Here is a 14,694-nt window from a genome sequence, read left to right as displayed (position 1 = left end):
TAATTCAGCCGTACCTAGACCAACGGGACAGCTTCTACCCATTTTGTCAAGCAATCGGTTGCCACGAGAATTAATGTGAATCCTTTTGATGATGGCGGGTGAATTTTACTAATGACGTCCATCGTCTATCCTCTAAAGGGCCACGGTTCAAGAATCGAATAAAGCTCATGTGAAACCCAGGGCCAGAAATATCCATATCGTAGGATAGTCCACCTCATGATCGGGCCAACCCTGTGTGCACCTCTAATTCCTTCGTGCACTTCTGCCATTACTTTCATAGCTCCGTCTCGTCCCAAACATTGTGCTAAGGTCCCATCAGCTCGTCGGTCATAGAGTTCACCGTCGATGCACGCATATTTCAAGAGTTGTTCCCGTATGTGCCTCGAACCGGCTTTCCCAAGGTCCTCCAATGCCTCAAGGAGTTTTGTGCACCAGTCTGCTACTCTGTTGCTAGTTAGGCATTCGAATTTAGTATTTGGTTCCTTCGTTCGATACCTAGATGCCCATTGGGCGAGGTCATTTGCCTCCGAATTATCCTATCAGGGAATGTTGTCCAGTGTCACCTCTGTAAGCCGCTAGAGCAGATTGTGCACTTTCTGAAGAAGTTCCTGGAGTCGTGGGTCTTCGCATTTAAATTCCTTTAGTGCTTTCCGGATGACCAGTTGGGAGTCGCCTCGGATCAAAATGTTTCTATCCTGTCTTGCAGCAAGAAAATGCAACTCTAGCAAGAGAGCTTCATACTCAGCTTGGTTGTTGGTTATTCCATGCAAGAGCTGATGTGCGAAACACCACACTTCTCCTTGGGGACTAGTTATTAAAACTCCAGCCCCTGCTACTCCTCCGGTGCTCGAACCATTGAATGTAACTTTCCATGGTTCCAATCCGATGTATACCGTGGGGGTGGCCTCAATCATTCCGGGGTGTTCGGCCAAAAAATCGGCAACGGCCTGCTCTTTCACTGCTTTTACGGGCTAATATCTTAATGCGAACGACACTCATTTCATAGCCCACTTGACTAGGTGGCCTTGGAGGACCGGCCTGCTCAATAAACATCTCAACAAGTCGACTTTGCATAATACGATAGTTTTGACAAGCATCAAATAATACTCCAACTTCATGCATGCATAATATAAAGATCAACATAGTTTCTCGATACATGCATAATGAATTTTAGTATTATTCAAAGTCTTACTGAGATAATAAATTGTTCATTCTTGTCCCGACTCATCATCTTGTGCAAAGAGGCAGCCGATAGTATCCTCCGTCGCCGAAACGTAAAGTTTCAGCTCCTTCCCCCGGATTGGCGGCATCAGCACCGGTGGTGATGTAAGGGCCTGCTTGACCTGTTCCAAAGTGGCCTGTTATGATGTTTCCCATTCAAAAACCTCCCGACTTCGCCCATAGCAACACAGAGAACGCCTTCATCTTTCCGGCGGCGTTGGCAATGAATCGCCGTAAGTAATTGATCTTTCCCATCAAGCTCTATGATTCCTTGAGGTTGTGTGTGGGGGCCCCAATTCTTGGACTGCCTTTGTCTTATTTTAATTGATTTTGATCCCCTCTGATGGACGAAAAACCCTAGAAAATTTTCCGTTTGAATGCCAAATGCACACTTTACCGGGTTCATTTTAAGGTTGTACCGCCTCATCTTGGCGAAGGCCCTCCGGAGGTCAATGAGATGGTGGTTGAATGCTCTGGATTTGACAACATCGTCGATGTAAACTTCTATACATTCGCTGATTAGATCATGGAACATCACGTTCAAGGCCCTTTGATAAGTTGCTCCGATGTTCTTCAATCCGCAGGGCATTACGATCCACTCGAATATGTCGATTGCCCCTGGACATCGAAATGTTGTCTTGTAAGCATCCTCATCGGCTAAGTACATATGATTGTATCCTGAGTACCCGTCCATAAAATACAAGATGTCATATCCATCTTTGGACTCGACAAGCATATCCGTGATCGGCATGACGTATTCATCTTTGGGCGTCACCAAGTTAAGGTTGCGAAAGTCGATACACACTCGGATCTTCCTATTTTTCTTCATGATGGGTACGATGTTGGATATCCACTCTAGGTATCGGAAAGTACGAATAAAATTAGCCTTAAGAAACTTTTCCACTAACACTCCGGCGGCCAAATGTGCGCTCCCTACAAAATTTTTGGTCCCCATGGTAGTGGCGATCATATCCCCCCAATTTTTTTGATTTTGCATAGTGTAGACAAAGTCATCGCGTTGACGGACGCTCCGCCGTTGACCAAAACTTTGCTGATCGTGCAACCATCGAGATAGATAGTTAGGAACAACGGTTTAAGGTTCCGTGTTTGTTCTTCGGCTAACTTCCGAAATATGGTTAGCTCTGATTCCATCTTTGGCACCTCCTATTCCAGATCGGCCCATGACAAAAGGCCAGTTTCCTCAACTAAGAAATCCCCTTGGAAATAAGAAGGTTGGACCTCTGAATTTATGCTACGGCCGAAAAATCGTAACAAAAAGCCTTCTTTTCGTGCAATATGCATATTTTCTATGCCTTACTAACGACTTTTATCCATAATGTATACTCGCGTAACGAATATTTTTTGCCACACAATGTTTCGTAACTATTATTGTCGGTCAATGCTCCCTATGGCAGAGTTTTTGTTAGGACGTTTGTTACAAATTTTCCCTCGTAATAAAAAGTCGAGCTTTCCGTGCGCGTGACAGGGTTTTTCGTCACGATATTTTTTACGAAAGTTTCTTGCGTTACAAAAAACTTAGATGACCGCTGGTCAGAGTACAGTTTTTGTTACGATTTGTTGTTATGCCATTGAACCCGTAATAAAAATATTTTTCTTATTGTCACGAAACTGGCCGTAACAACAAACATTTATAAACCACTTTTGTTACATCATTTTATCCTTTTGTTACGTCATTGTACTGTAATAAAAGTATCATTTCTTATGGTCATGCAACCGGTCGTAACAACAAGCATCCAAAACCAAATTTTGTTACGTCATTTCATCCTTTCGTTACAGAAAAATAACGTCACTTAAAAAAAATTTTGTGATGCTATGGATGTTATGCGTAAAAAGTTGACCTGCTGTGATCTCCCTTATACCGAAAGAATTTTTATATACAATCATACTATAAATATCACAATCAGCTATAATTGCAAACAATAGACAATGTAAAATTTGAATCCCAACATAGAATAGTAATATAATGGTATTTATGAATTGATGTCCATCACCTAATAAAAAATAAAGTAACCCATCAAACAAGAGCAACATCTCTGCTACGACATTATGTTCCGCAAAATGCAAGCATTTCAAACATTCAACCTAGTAATAAGCAAATAGGGATATCCATCAATCCATAAACACAATTTTCACCACACAAAAGATAACTTCAAATGTCTATGAATCTAATCCATAGCTAGTTCACATAGCAATTACAACCTACTATCCAAACACACCTACGGCATGCAATCCATACGGCAAGCGGGGTAAAACATTAAGGAATCGTTTGATATGCTTCAGGGGTGGCGCATGAGCTGCAATTGCAACCAAAAAGAGGTTTAGTATAAGTCATATTTCCTTTAAGTTTTGGAAGTCAATACATGATAGGTTTGAAAGTAGATCCATACATCCTTGTAGTTCCACTCAATAGGATCTTCACCGACAACATTGTGAATGGTAGTCGCTCCAATAATGGTCAAAAAAATAAGGAGTGTGTCCGGAACTGAGGCGGATGTAACAAAGACCTTGATAAGGGAAAGTGTGTCACCTACAATAATCACAAGTGCAATTTTTTAGTATGTAATTCACCGTATATATCAACATATGTTCAAACTATATGTATAATATGCCATCACACATTTTTAGTGTAAACTTCTCACCTCATACAACATGGGTATGTACATTCAGCCATGTACTAAAATAATGTTATTCGACCCATGAATTAGGCACCAGAGCACACTACATCCTAATTTCCTATGTGATTGCAACTCGAACTATAAACCAGCCATATACTAATAAAACCAAAGTGAAGGAGCAGATCATGTACAACATTAAAATAATAATTTCAATAAGTAATAAATCCATATGGTTACCCCCAATGTGCACCTAAATAGTATAATAGCAGCATAGCCCTAAACAATGTCATGTGAACGATAAAAAATAAGATCAGCACAAAATCGGCATAGTACCAACATAGCCATGTGCCCCTATATTAACAGCCTACACATACATAATATTCTAACTGTCAAATATGTCAAACTAAAATCTGACCAGACTCAATAAAACCATGATCATATGCACTATGAGACTTGAACGGTCACAACATCGACGATGCGGTATGAACATCATATTAAAGGATTTAAAAGAAAAACGTTAAGGCACAATGCCACTAAGGATCCAAATACCGAGTTGAGATATGGTTTGCATTGTCTATCCAACTCCTATCCATCTAACAAGATAATATACATGTGATTTCATCAGCATAACATGCAACAAAGGACCTAATGTTTAAGTCTTGACACGGGCGTTCACCCCAAATTTAAAAGAATAAAGTTATAGTATCGATTTGAAAAAACAGCAATTATGCCTCTGCAAGTCCATGCTGTGTAATATTAAGTAGAACATAACCTTCATCACAACATTAAGGTACATGGTTCAAAATCAGCAACCTTCTCCACTTCAAAACCTTTTATCGATGCAATTTAACTAGCATTGTATGATTACTACTCTCCACTAGAATTTATTATCTGTCATCTCTAGGCACTAGAGCAACAATAATTATCCTTACCCTAGTTGTGTCAAGGCAAAGTTCTAACTATTCTAAATTTATGCTTACTCTTTTATACGAAAATGAAAAAATCCTCAAGTTTGATGTCGGAAAAATATATCAGATTTTTGGGAATGCACTCAACACTTTACTGCACCATCCACCCGATAAACATAGACCACATAAAAGTTTTTGAACAGTGAAAATGCATTAAAAAGAAATCAGACCTTCCGTTAAACTCAAATTTGGTTATCCTAAATTCACACAGCACGCCTTCGTCTCAACACTTTACTTCCAATCAAAAAACATAAGAATAAGTAAGTAAGAACCTTTCCATTAACATCATTAAATTCCACTAAGTCTGGCCACTTCAATGACTCGGACTCAAAAAATGGGAAACCATGGTTTACCACGACGTATGTATCTAAAAATTACTCAACAAATTCAATGAGTATTAGAAAACGCATGACTACAAATGAAACCATGATGAAATAGCATATAGAATTCCATACTCAATTCTTGTGGTTCTACATTTTAGGGAGCTGAAATTGTCAAAAGCATAAATAAAAATAGTGATGAGTGACTCATTATTTTTGTTGTAAAACAAGCTCCTTATGACCTTATCTAGACAAACATTCAGAAAACAAATCCTTTCGTTGGTCTCTGCAAAAGAAGACACAAAATGCAAGTCATCATCCAACATCCTAAAATTGAAATGATAAGTTTCAGCATTATTACAGCACCTCTACTAAATGCTGCAGACACCCGATTGTGCAAGAGTAGAAACAATATCATGGGCAGCAACTATCTCTATAACTTTTGCCCTTTTCTTCAAAAATGGCAATGACAATGGACCATATCTTTTGGGATCATAACTATCATATTCCTCCTAGATCAAACATGTAAAAAACACAAATGAATTAGAGTATACATATGAAGAGAAAATATACTGATGAGAAGAATTAAAAATAAACAAGTTCTAATCGACAACATTGGAAAAACTTAGTATAGTTAAAAAATAATAATAATAATAATAATAATAATTGAATCAACAGAGATAATAACATGAGCACACAACCTCCATGAAAGTATAATCAAATGAAGGATTATGACACATCAAATTAAATTTGTAGTGACCTGGATAAAGTTGCTAGACCATTTTTGTACTTTACTGTAATTATTGCATGATAACAAAATGAGTGAAAGTCTTATAAGGGTACACCAAAATAAATAAATAAATAAATAAAATTCACAAAATCATCATATGATATGGTGTATTTGTTAATTTTGATTGTGTGTGTTTTATTTTTTTAAAATCTTATTGCAGCATGCAATCTATACTAAAATAATTCTCTTCTCTTTTTAAGCATCACATCCAACACCTATATTCCATTCAAAACATAATATCTAAAAACCTATTTTCCTATTCAAAAAACTTCAAATCCAAAACATCAACAACACAAGCACACACCCTATCCCAAGTATTCAAAAAAAAAGCCTCATAGATGACTGAAATGCAATACAATTATACAGACAGAAAGGCCGTTATATCTTCATGAATATTAAAACAGAACCATGCACCTGTGTGATTTCGCATATATTTATCTTAGTGTAGGACGCCCAAATTCCTTAAAGCAAACAACACAAAACATCACACTAAACTTAATCAATAAATTCACTTGGTACAATTGTATACATTACAATTAACAGTGTAGAAAGTTAAAAAATGCTTCACTTTGCTAGTTAGATGCACATTCAGTACCTGTGTTTTTCTAACCAAGCATCAAACTTCCAAACATCTGACTCAATGTGTAAAAATATACAAAAGTAGAATTTAAATCTTACAAAAGGAACTTCACAATCAAACCTAGAGGACATTCTATAATGTGAAACACTACAAATCTTTCACACTTATCACCCACTGGTTAACAGCTTCTCATACATCAGATCATGTTCTTTGCTTATCGTCCCTATCCGTGTGGCTGAATCCCCCAACAACCAATGAACAAATACAATGAAAACACAAAAAAAAAAAAAAATGTATCACTGGCGAGGGCATGGCAAGGAAGAAGAGCAGGACGAGAAGAAATAAGGGAAGGGAGAAGCTAGAGAAGCCACCTACCTGATGGGTCGACGCCGGAGAGGTGTTCCTGTGATCGCACCTAAAGCCCTCACTTCAACGGGACGTTGGGGCGGGGATAAAGCGAGCAACGACGATCAGCAGAGGAAGCTGCAAACAAAATAAAAATAAATGAAAAAACAAAGATGAGAAAAATATTATCACATACTCCATTTTCAACCTACAGTAGCGACGACGGCCGGGAAAATTAGAAGAAGAGAAGAAGAAGAGGACGAAGAAAGAAGAAGAAAGAAAAGAAGAGAAGGACAAGCAGACGAAGAAAGAAAGAAAAAAGAAAAATTGGGGAAGAAAGGGGGAGGGCAGCAGATTAGATTATATTATGTGGTGGGTAGTGTTTATGTATTTTTATATTTATTATATATATTTTATTTTTAGTAAATTTTATAAATATGATTAATTAATATAAAATTTTATTTATATTTATTTTACATTCAAATTGTTAAAAATGTGTGTTCAATATTTGAAGTTTGATTTTGTTTTTAATTTTTTAATTGTTTGATAAAAATTATATATTTTTTATTTTGTTTTTAATTTTTTAATTGTTTGATAAAAATTATAAAAATATATATCCATTTGTTAAATAATATATTTGTAATTATTGTATATATGATGAATTTTCATCATATTTGTAATTGTTACGAAGAAATTATCATAACAACTAAAAAAAGACGTTGACCAATAAAAACTACTTTTGTCACAATAAAAGTCATTCAAATTTTATTACGAAGATATTGTTACGAATCTTCGTCCCGTAATGAAAGCCCTTTTTTTGTAGTGGTGCGCCTATTCAGTCTTGGTCATTCACGGTGATGTCCAAACTCGCAATCGACGTCTTGTCATCCTCCAACGCCCCGAAAATTGGTTCATCTTCTGGACAGACGCCGCCAGCTCCTCCGAATGAGGTTGCTGTTCTGATGGGGCGCTATCCCTTGGGACAGTTTGTTTCGATCTCCATTCTTGTAGCCTCCTCCTCCGGGGGTAATTTCTTCACCTGAAGTGTTTCCTCAGTCACTACAATTTCCTCCTGCCCCCAGAGGGCTGCTCGCACTGTTGTTCCTATTTTGCGAGGCGTGCGGCTAAGATTTGATGTTTCTGTCTCCGCCGTTGGGCCCTAGTCAATAGTGGGAACCTTTTTCGATTATTCGTCCACCTCTTATCACTTGGAGGCCTTTCCAGCCGTCGCATAGCGTGAGGAGTTATCACCACTTGATCGACTGAAGTCACTCGCTAGACCTTGTCATTCTTCTCAAAACTAACTTCGGCCACAGTTTTGTGTAGCGAAAGACGATCCCATACTCAACTCCTCTGTGGGAGTTTTATGGACCTCCCCAACCATTCAAATACATTCCTCCTTAGTGCGGTCTGCCCATTGTTTGGCCTGCTACCCGAGGCTGATTGGTTCCTCTTACCAGGTCAGACACCAACGACATTAATTTGAGCCGGAAATGGCTCCGTATCGATCTTTATCTCCGACTTATCGGCCAGCTGTAGGAGGCCCTCCTTAATAGCCTTTTGTACCGTGTTTCTGAAAGCGATACAGCTCCCAACCTAGGTCCATATAAGCCATGCCATTTACAATAGGCTTTTTCACTCAATTTCTCATCGAACGGAATTTTATGGCCTTCTTCAAACCGGAGCTGATTATCCTTCAACAAGAAATTAAATATTTTCTCAGTTTTATATATATCGAAAGCATATTGTACCTTGGGAGTGGTCTCCTTTCTCCTAGGTACTTTGAGCACTGGGCAAGTATACGTTTTTCCCTGCGATATTTCAGCCAGGAACGTCTCCTCCAGCTCCTTCGGACAGTCTGCTTCATCCTCCTAGACTTGGATAAGATGTGTTCCGCTTCTGAATTTATGTTGTCTAGCTGCCTAGGAATCCCGGAGGAGCTGTTCTGTCTTGATTGTCTTTCCAGCAAGTTGTCGGAGGTCGTTGTATTACTGTAGGGCTAGCTTCTCCCGGAGCTGGTGTGTCATATTATCGATAGCCATATTAACCGCTTGATTTTCAGGTATCCGGACCTGACAACGCTCCTATGCCCTGTGGAACCTCTTCAAAAACTGTTCCACCAGTTCGTCATGCTTCTGCCGAAGATTATTCAGGTCCGATACCGTCACCTCCGGCAACGGACTATAAAAATGTTTGTTGAACGCCTTTTCAAGATCCGCCCACGTGTTACATGACTTTGGCGGTAGGGACACATACCAAGTAATGCCGGACTTGTGAGAGAAAACAAAAATAATTAGACGTTGAATCATTCGTTCGTCTCAAACTCTCCTCCATATTGTGCCATGAATCGGGCGATATGCTCTATAGTAGAGCATGAATCTTCTCCTGAAAACAATGCGGCCGGAAACCATGCGTTCCGGGACAGTGGATGATCAATGGAAACTTGATCGGGGAATGGCTGTTGGTAATAAGATCTAGCGGGCAGCCGAATAGGGTCACCATACAGCCTCCGAGTTGCTTCTTTGATGGCTTGTGGATTAATAATTGGTTGTGGCGGGGGAGCAATATCAGTATATCCTCCGGGCTGTTCCGGACCTGGCTGGGGGCAAGGAAAGTATTATTGATGGCCCTGTGGAGGGTGAGCCGAAGGTGGACATCCTCGATTCCCCTCGACTAGTACTCGCGGAGGTGCTGCCGGTTGCGAGACCAAGTTACCGAACTTGATCGGAAGACCCTGTGGAGGTCCGTATCCCTGTTGTACGCCTGGGAAAGTTTTTTGGTATGATGTCTGCCCTCCAAGTGGAGGCGGCATGGCCGGAGCTGGTGCACCTAAGCCTCAAGCAATTGCTACAGCCAACGGAGCTAAGCCCCATGGACCTGGAGAAGCGGAAGTTGTCCTGATGGTAGGTTCGTAGGTGGGGCAGATGCCCCCCAAGTCATCCCCGGAGCCGGAGGTGATGAGGCCGTGCCCCTCAAGGGTCAGCAGTTCTTCCTCCGACAAAAATATTTTCTTGACCGTTCGCCCCTGCGGGTGATGCGGGAGCACTTACGCCACCGAATAAAAGATTATTTTGGTATTGGGTGGCTGGTGGAGTATACCCGCTGCTCTCTGGATGTCCCTGATGTGACGGCAGCCTTATGGTGGCCTGCCCCGAGGACCGCCAAGGTCCTTCAGCCACTGTCGCATTCGAAAGGTTGTTGTTTTTGTTTCTTTTTCTCAATATGATTACGTTACCATACTAGAGCGTTGTCTGAGGATGTCCAGACGTACCCCCCTGTGCCACCTTCGCCAAAGGAAAGTTTTCATCATCTCCGGGCCTGGCCACCGGTGCCTTGCCCTTGCATATCTCTTCGTCTCTTGCCCACGCAATTTTGTTCCGGATGGTTGGCTTGAGAATATCAACGAGATATTGAGAGATGGTCAAGGCCGATTCATGAAAGGCTGCTCGAATTTCCTCGCGGATCTAAGTTTGTAAAGTGTTGGCCGAGATGGTGACCAATCTGTCCACGTCTCCTGGAGCTGCGGACAATTCATCATGGGTGACTTCTCTGGAGATGCATGAGGCTGAAGTTTTGCCGGCAAATTATTTTTCCTTTGACATCTTGATTTTCTCCGGCGATGGTAACTTGCGACTCCTTAATTGCATAAAAGGTGTGAGACTCATTGAAGTCCCACTAGGCGTGTCAATCTGTTGTCGCTAAAATTCGTCGGTTATGGCCGGAAAAATCTAGGCCAGTCGAAATCAACAATAATCGGGTTCCCGGCCTACTCAAAAAAGTATATGGGCTAGTCTCACAATAAAATAAATTGATCAAAAACATGTTTAAAATAAATTGATGAACGGAAGAAGAAACTCAAAAAAACGCAATTGAAAAGGAACGAAAATAAATTAAATAGCTACGAATCCACCTAGGAAATAAGGACATAATAAAAAGAAGGACAATAATCAATTATGCAGGGAGAAAAATGAACGAATGGGTTGTTGTGTTGGATCGGATGTTGTGTCTCGCTCCTCAATTTACTCCTTTTTAAATTACCTCTTAATTGCTCTCCAACTTTCTCCCACAATTTTAGGAACAACCTAACCCACTTCTTCCATAACTCCTCATCCGGTCGTGCACGGCTAATTGATTCCTGCTCAAATTATTGGGCCTAGTCTTGGGCTTCCGACTGAACTGGGCTGCTCCTCCCTTGGGCCATTCTGTTTGAGCTGTCGATTGAGTTTTTCTGGGCTGGCCCAATCTCAGACGATTGGATTTTTCGGTGAGCCTCCGACCTGAGATAAAAATTATTTTGTAGAATAACAATAATATATCTAAAATATTGGATATTTTTTTTATTTTTGTGCCTCTAAATCTACTTATTAAACATATAATATATACAATATTTCAAAATGGACTTTATTTATTTTTGGGCAGGCCCGGCCCTGGCCAGGGGCCATTCCCTTGAGGGAGCCATCCTGGATAAGATATATACTCTTATATAAATATAGTTTAAATTACACAAAATCTACCCGTGATTTCATGAAATTGCACCAAATCTCCTATATTTCTAAAATTGCGTCAAACTCTCTCGTGGTTTCATAAACTTTGCGTCTAACCCCCTCAGTGGTCCTTATTTAACAATATTTGATCTAAATGCGCTTAAACTGTGAATAAATTTTAAAATCTCAATTTATAAATCCCTAAAATATTAGTGTTGTGAGGATTTGTTAAATTGAGATGTGAGGATTTGTTAAATATTAGCCCAAGGCCCAAAAACCGTTAAATTTGATTTCATGGAGGATGTGCAATTGAGATGTGAGAAAGAGACATATTAGTGTTGTGAGGAAATTTTATTACCGATTTAGAGTTAAGAATTTTAATTTTGTTTAAAATAAAAATATAATTTAATTATTTATTTTCATAAATGTATTATTCAATAAAAAAAAAGTTTGTAATTTTTTTTAAAATAAAAATATAATTTAATTATTCGAGTGCTCGCTAAATATGTTGGTATTTGCAAGAGAAATAAAATTTTTTATAAAAATTCTCGCTAATTCATAGTTTTTTTTTTTTCTAGTGGTTGAAACTCTAATCTTCAACATCAATATTCTGACACTTTAAATAATATCTTTTTATACTTTGTACATAAGAAAAAAAAAAAATTAATGAAGATTTATATTTTCAATTTCACTTTTAATACTTGTTTGTAGATCAAATAATATTTTTGTAGAATATTTGAAATACTTCTTCAATATTTAACTTAGATTGTGTTCAATTGAAACATAATTTTTTCTTTTCTATAAATATAAATCACTTAAGCAATCTAGTAGTATTTCACAGCAATATGAAATTTTTTTTTTACTATTGAACTATAAATTCTATGAAAATTATTCAATCATGTAAACATACATTGTTAATATTATTTACATGAAAAAATTATAAGAATATATTAAAAAATAAATTACCAACAAAATATAACATTAATTCAACATGGGCTCGTTGTCATTTGTACTTTTGACATGAGAATATATATATATCTATATACTTTTTCAGATGAATTATTGTACTTTTAAGCTTTATTTTATATATCTTTTTATAAAGTATTTAATAAAATATTTTGTATTACGATTTAATTGTTGTGAGTATTTAAAAATATATGTATTTAAAATAAATGCAAAATTTACTACAATATTAATTAGTTTAAAATTAATTTTCAAATGCATAAATGTGTATGTAATTATTTTCTTCTATTGTTGCATTATAGAACTACTAGTGGGGAATTGTGATGTGCTATGTATAGGTAGTTATAAATTTTATTGAATTGTGAAAATTAATTTTTATTGTTAAATATATAACATTTTAATATGATAATCATTTGAATAAATTAAAATATTTCACACTATCAGTTTTTAATATTTTATATATTGGAGATTGATAGATTTATCGATTAAGTATAGATATTGCAAATTGATGTCTATATATAATATTAGTGGTGTCTATTTATATTTTTATAAACAATTTTTAATATTATAATTTAGTTGAAAATTATGTCGGTAAAAAATAACAAAGTCTCAAATTTTATTAACTTGTCACTGTCACTTTAATATAAATAAATTATAAAATAATTTCTCTCTTCGGGATAATTATGCACATCTTTTATTTATTAACTTATGTATAACTTATTTATAGTAAAAAAATTTATTCATTCACAAATTAATTATCTTTATTTGAACAAATAATGATAAAATTTGTAACTATTTTTCTACTTACTCCACTATAATATCTTTAATTTATTTTTTTAGCTACACTACTTGTTCATTAAAATACTTTTATTTCTTAGTTTTCATGTCCGGACAATATAACACAAAAAGTCTAGATGAATTGAATAAAAAATAATGCATAATCTACTTGTTTATCCTATATTGAATAATATATATTTATATAAGCTCATTAATGTTATTATCGAAAATTTGATTCATCATTTTCTCAATATATTTATTTTTCTAATATTATATATATATATAAAAATATAACACATAAATAAGATCACATTTTTATACATTATAAATATAAATTGATAAGAAATAAAAAATTATAATTAATTACTAAAAATTTTAAAATTATAGAACTCGCAATTGATCCAAAAAAATAAACAATTTAAAATATAGAATAAATTATATAATACTCACAATTTAATATTAAAATAAATAAAGAAATATATATATAATATTAGAATGCAACCATCAATTTTAAAATTATAGAAAAAAGTCAAGCTAGGCACAAATTTGATATTAGTTACAGTCACTTCTTTCTTTTATCTTTTTTATTGTCTTTTTCAATTTTTACTATAACAAAATTTATTACTTCTAATAAAAATACAGTTATCAAAATTTCATTCATTTACCTTCAACCAAAAAAATAAAAATAAATTAAAAACTATACAAAAAATTTTAAAATTTCAAAATTTTAAAGATTAAATTTAATATAAATTATCTATAAATATATTTAAATTTTATTAACCAATTATCTACCTTTTTCATATTCAATTAAACAAAATAGTTAGTGAAAATACTGATCTTTTCAATAAGTAATTAAATTAAATTTTTGGACACGATATGTCAATAAAAATAATAATTATTAAGTTATACTCCTAATATATTTATTTTATACATTCATATTATACTCCAATTCTTTTTTATGTTATTATTAATTAATATATGTTTATTTATTTTGAATAATTTCAATTATTAAAATTTATATAGATTAATATTTTAAAAGTTAAAATATAGTATTATATCAAAATTTATTAAATAATAAAAATATATAGAAATATTTATAAATAAATAAATTATATATACTATTTATATATACTAATAATAAAAGTATATTGAAATAAATAAATTATTGTAGATTTATAAAATAGTAAAGTTAATGTGTTATATGTGATTTACTATAATGAGTGATACATGAAATAATTTGAATATTGAGATATAATATGGATGAAAAATATAAAAAAAATAATAATAATAAAGTAAAATAATGATTATAAGGGATGCTCTTATATTACTAGAGATGGTCCACCACAAAAAAAGTTTAAAATAAAAAATTCTCAAAATATATCTGGTGACACAAAATCGTCTCCAAATATATATGTATAGTAGATAGTAGAAGTGGAATGGATGGCGTATATTTTACTATTCCAAAATAAATAAATTATTATAGTAATGTTTAAAGTCAATTTCGGTCATAATTTTATTGGTAAGTAATTTATAATAATAATTATTATTAAAGTATTGGCTCCACGTCAAAATTTTAATATTACTATATTATAGTAGTACTTTTTCAATTT

General features: G+C 35.2%; 1 long non-coding RNA gene across 7 annotated transcripts; it reads right to left on the bottom strand.

The window, feature by feature from the left end:
* Nucleotides 1-3,190: 3,190 nt before the first annotated feature.
* Nucleotides 3,191-7,220, bottom strand: LOC127257760 (uncharacterized). Of its 7 annotated transcripts, none has more exons than XR_007840099.1 (6): nucleotides 7,073-7,220; nucleotides 6,891-6,998; nucleotides 6,636-6,750; nucleotides 5,512-5,657; nucleotides 3,630-3,769; nucleotides 3,191-3,536 (listed from the first exon to the last, which is right to left on the bottom strand). It is a non-coding gene; the product is annotated as an uncharacterized LOC127257760 (long non-coding RNA). The 7 variants fall into 7 exon arrangements; XR_007840100.1 differs by having other exon boundaries at nucleotides 6,691-6,750; XR_007840101.1 differs by lacking the exon at nucleotides 6,636-6,750 and adding an exon at nucleotides 5,388-5,431.
* Between the last annotated feature and the right edge of the window lie 7,474 nt (nucleotides 7,221-14,694).

This window comes from Andrographis paniculata, unplaced genomic scaffold (genome assembly GCF_009805555.1).
Source record: "Andrographis paniculata isolate CXL003 unplaced genomic scaffold, ASM980555v1 Contig58END, whole genome shotgun sequence".
NCBI classification, from domain to species: Eukaryota; Viridiplantae; Streptophyta; class Magnoliopsida; order Lamiales; family Acanthaceae; genus Andrographis; species Andrographis paniculata.
This window is presented reverse-complemented; position numbering and strand designations above follow the sequence as displayed.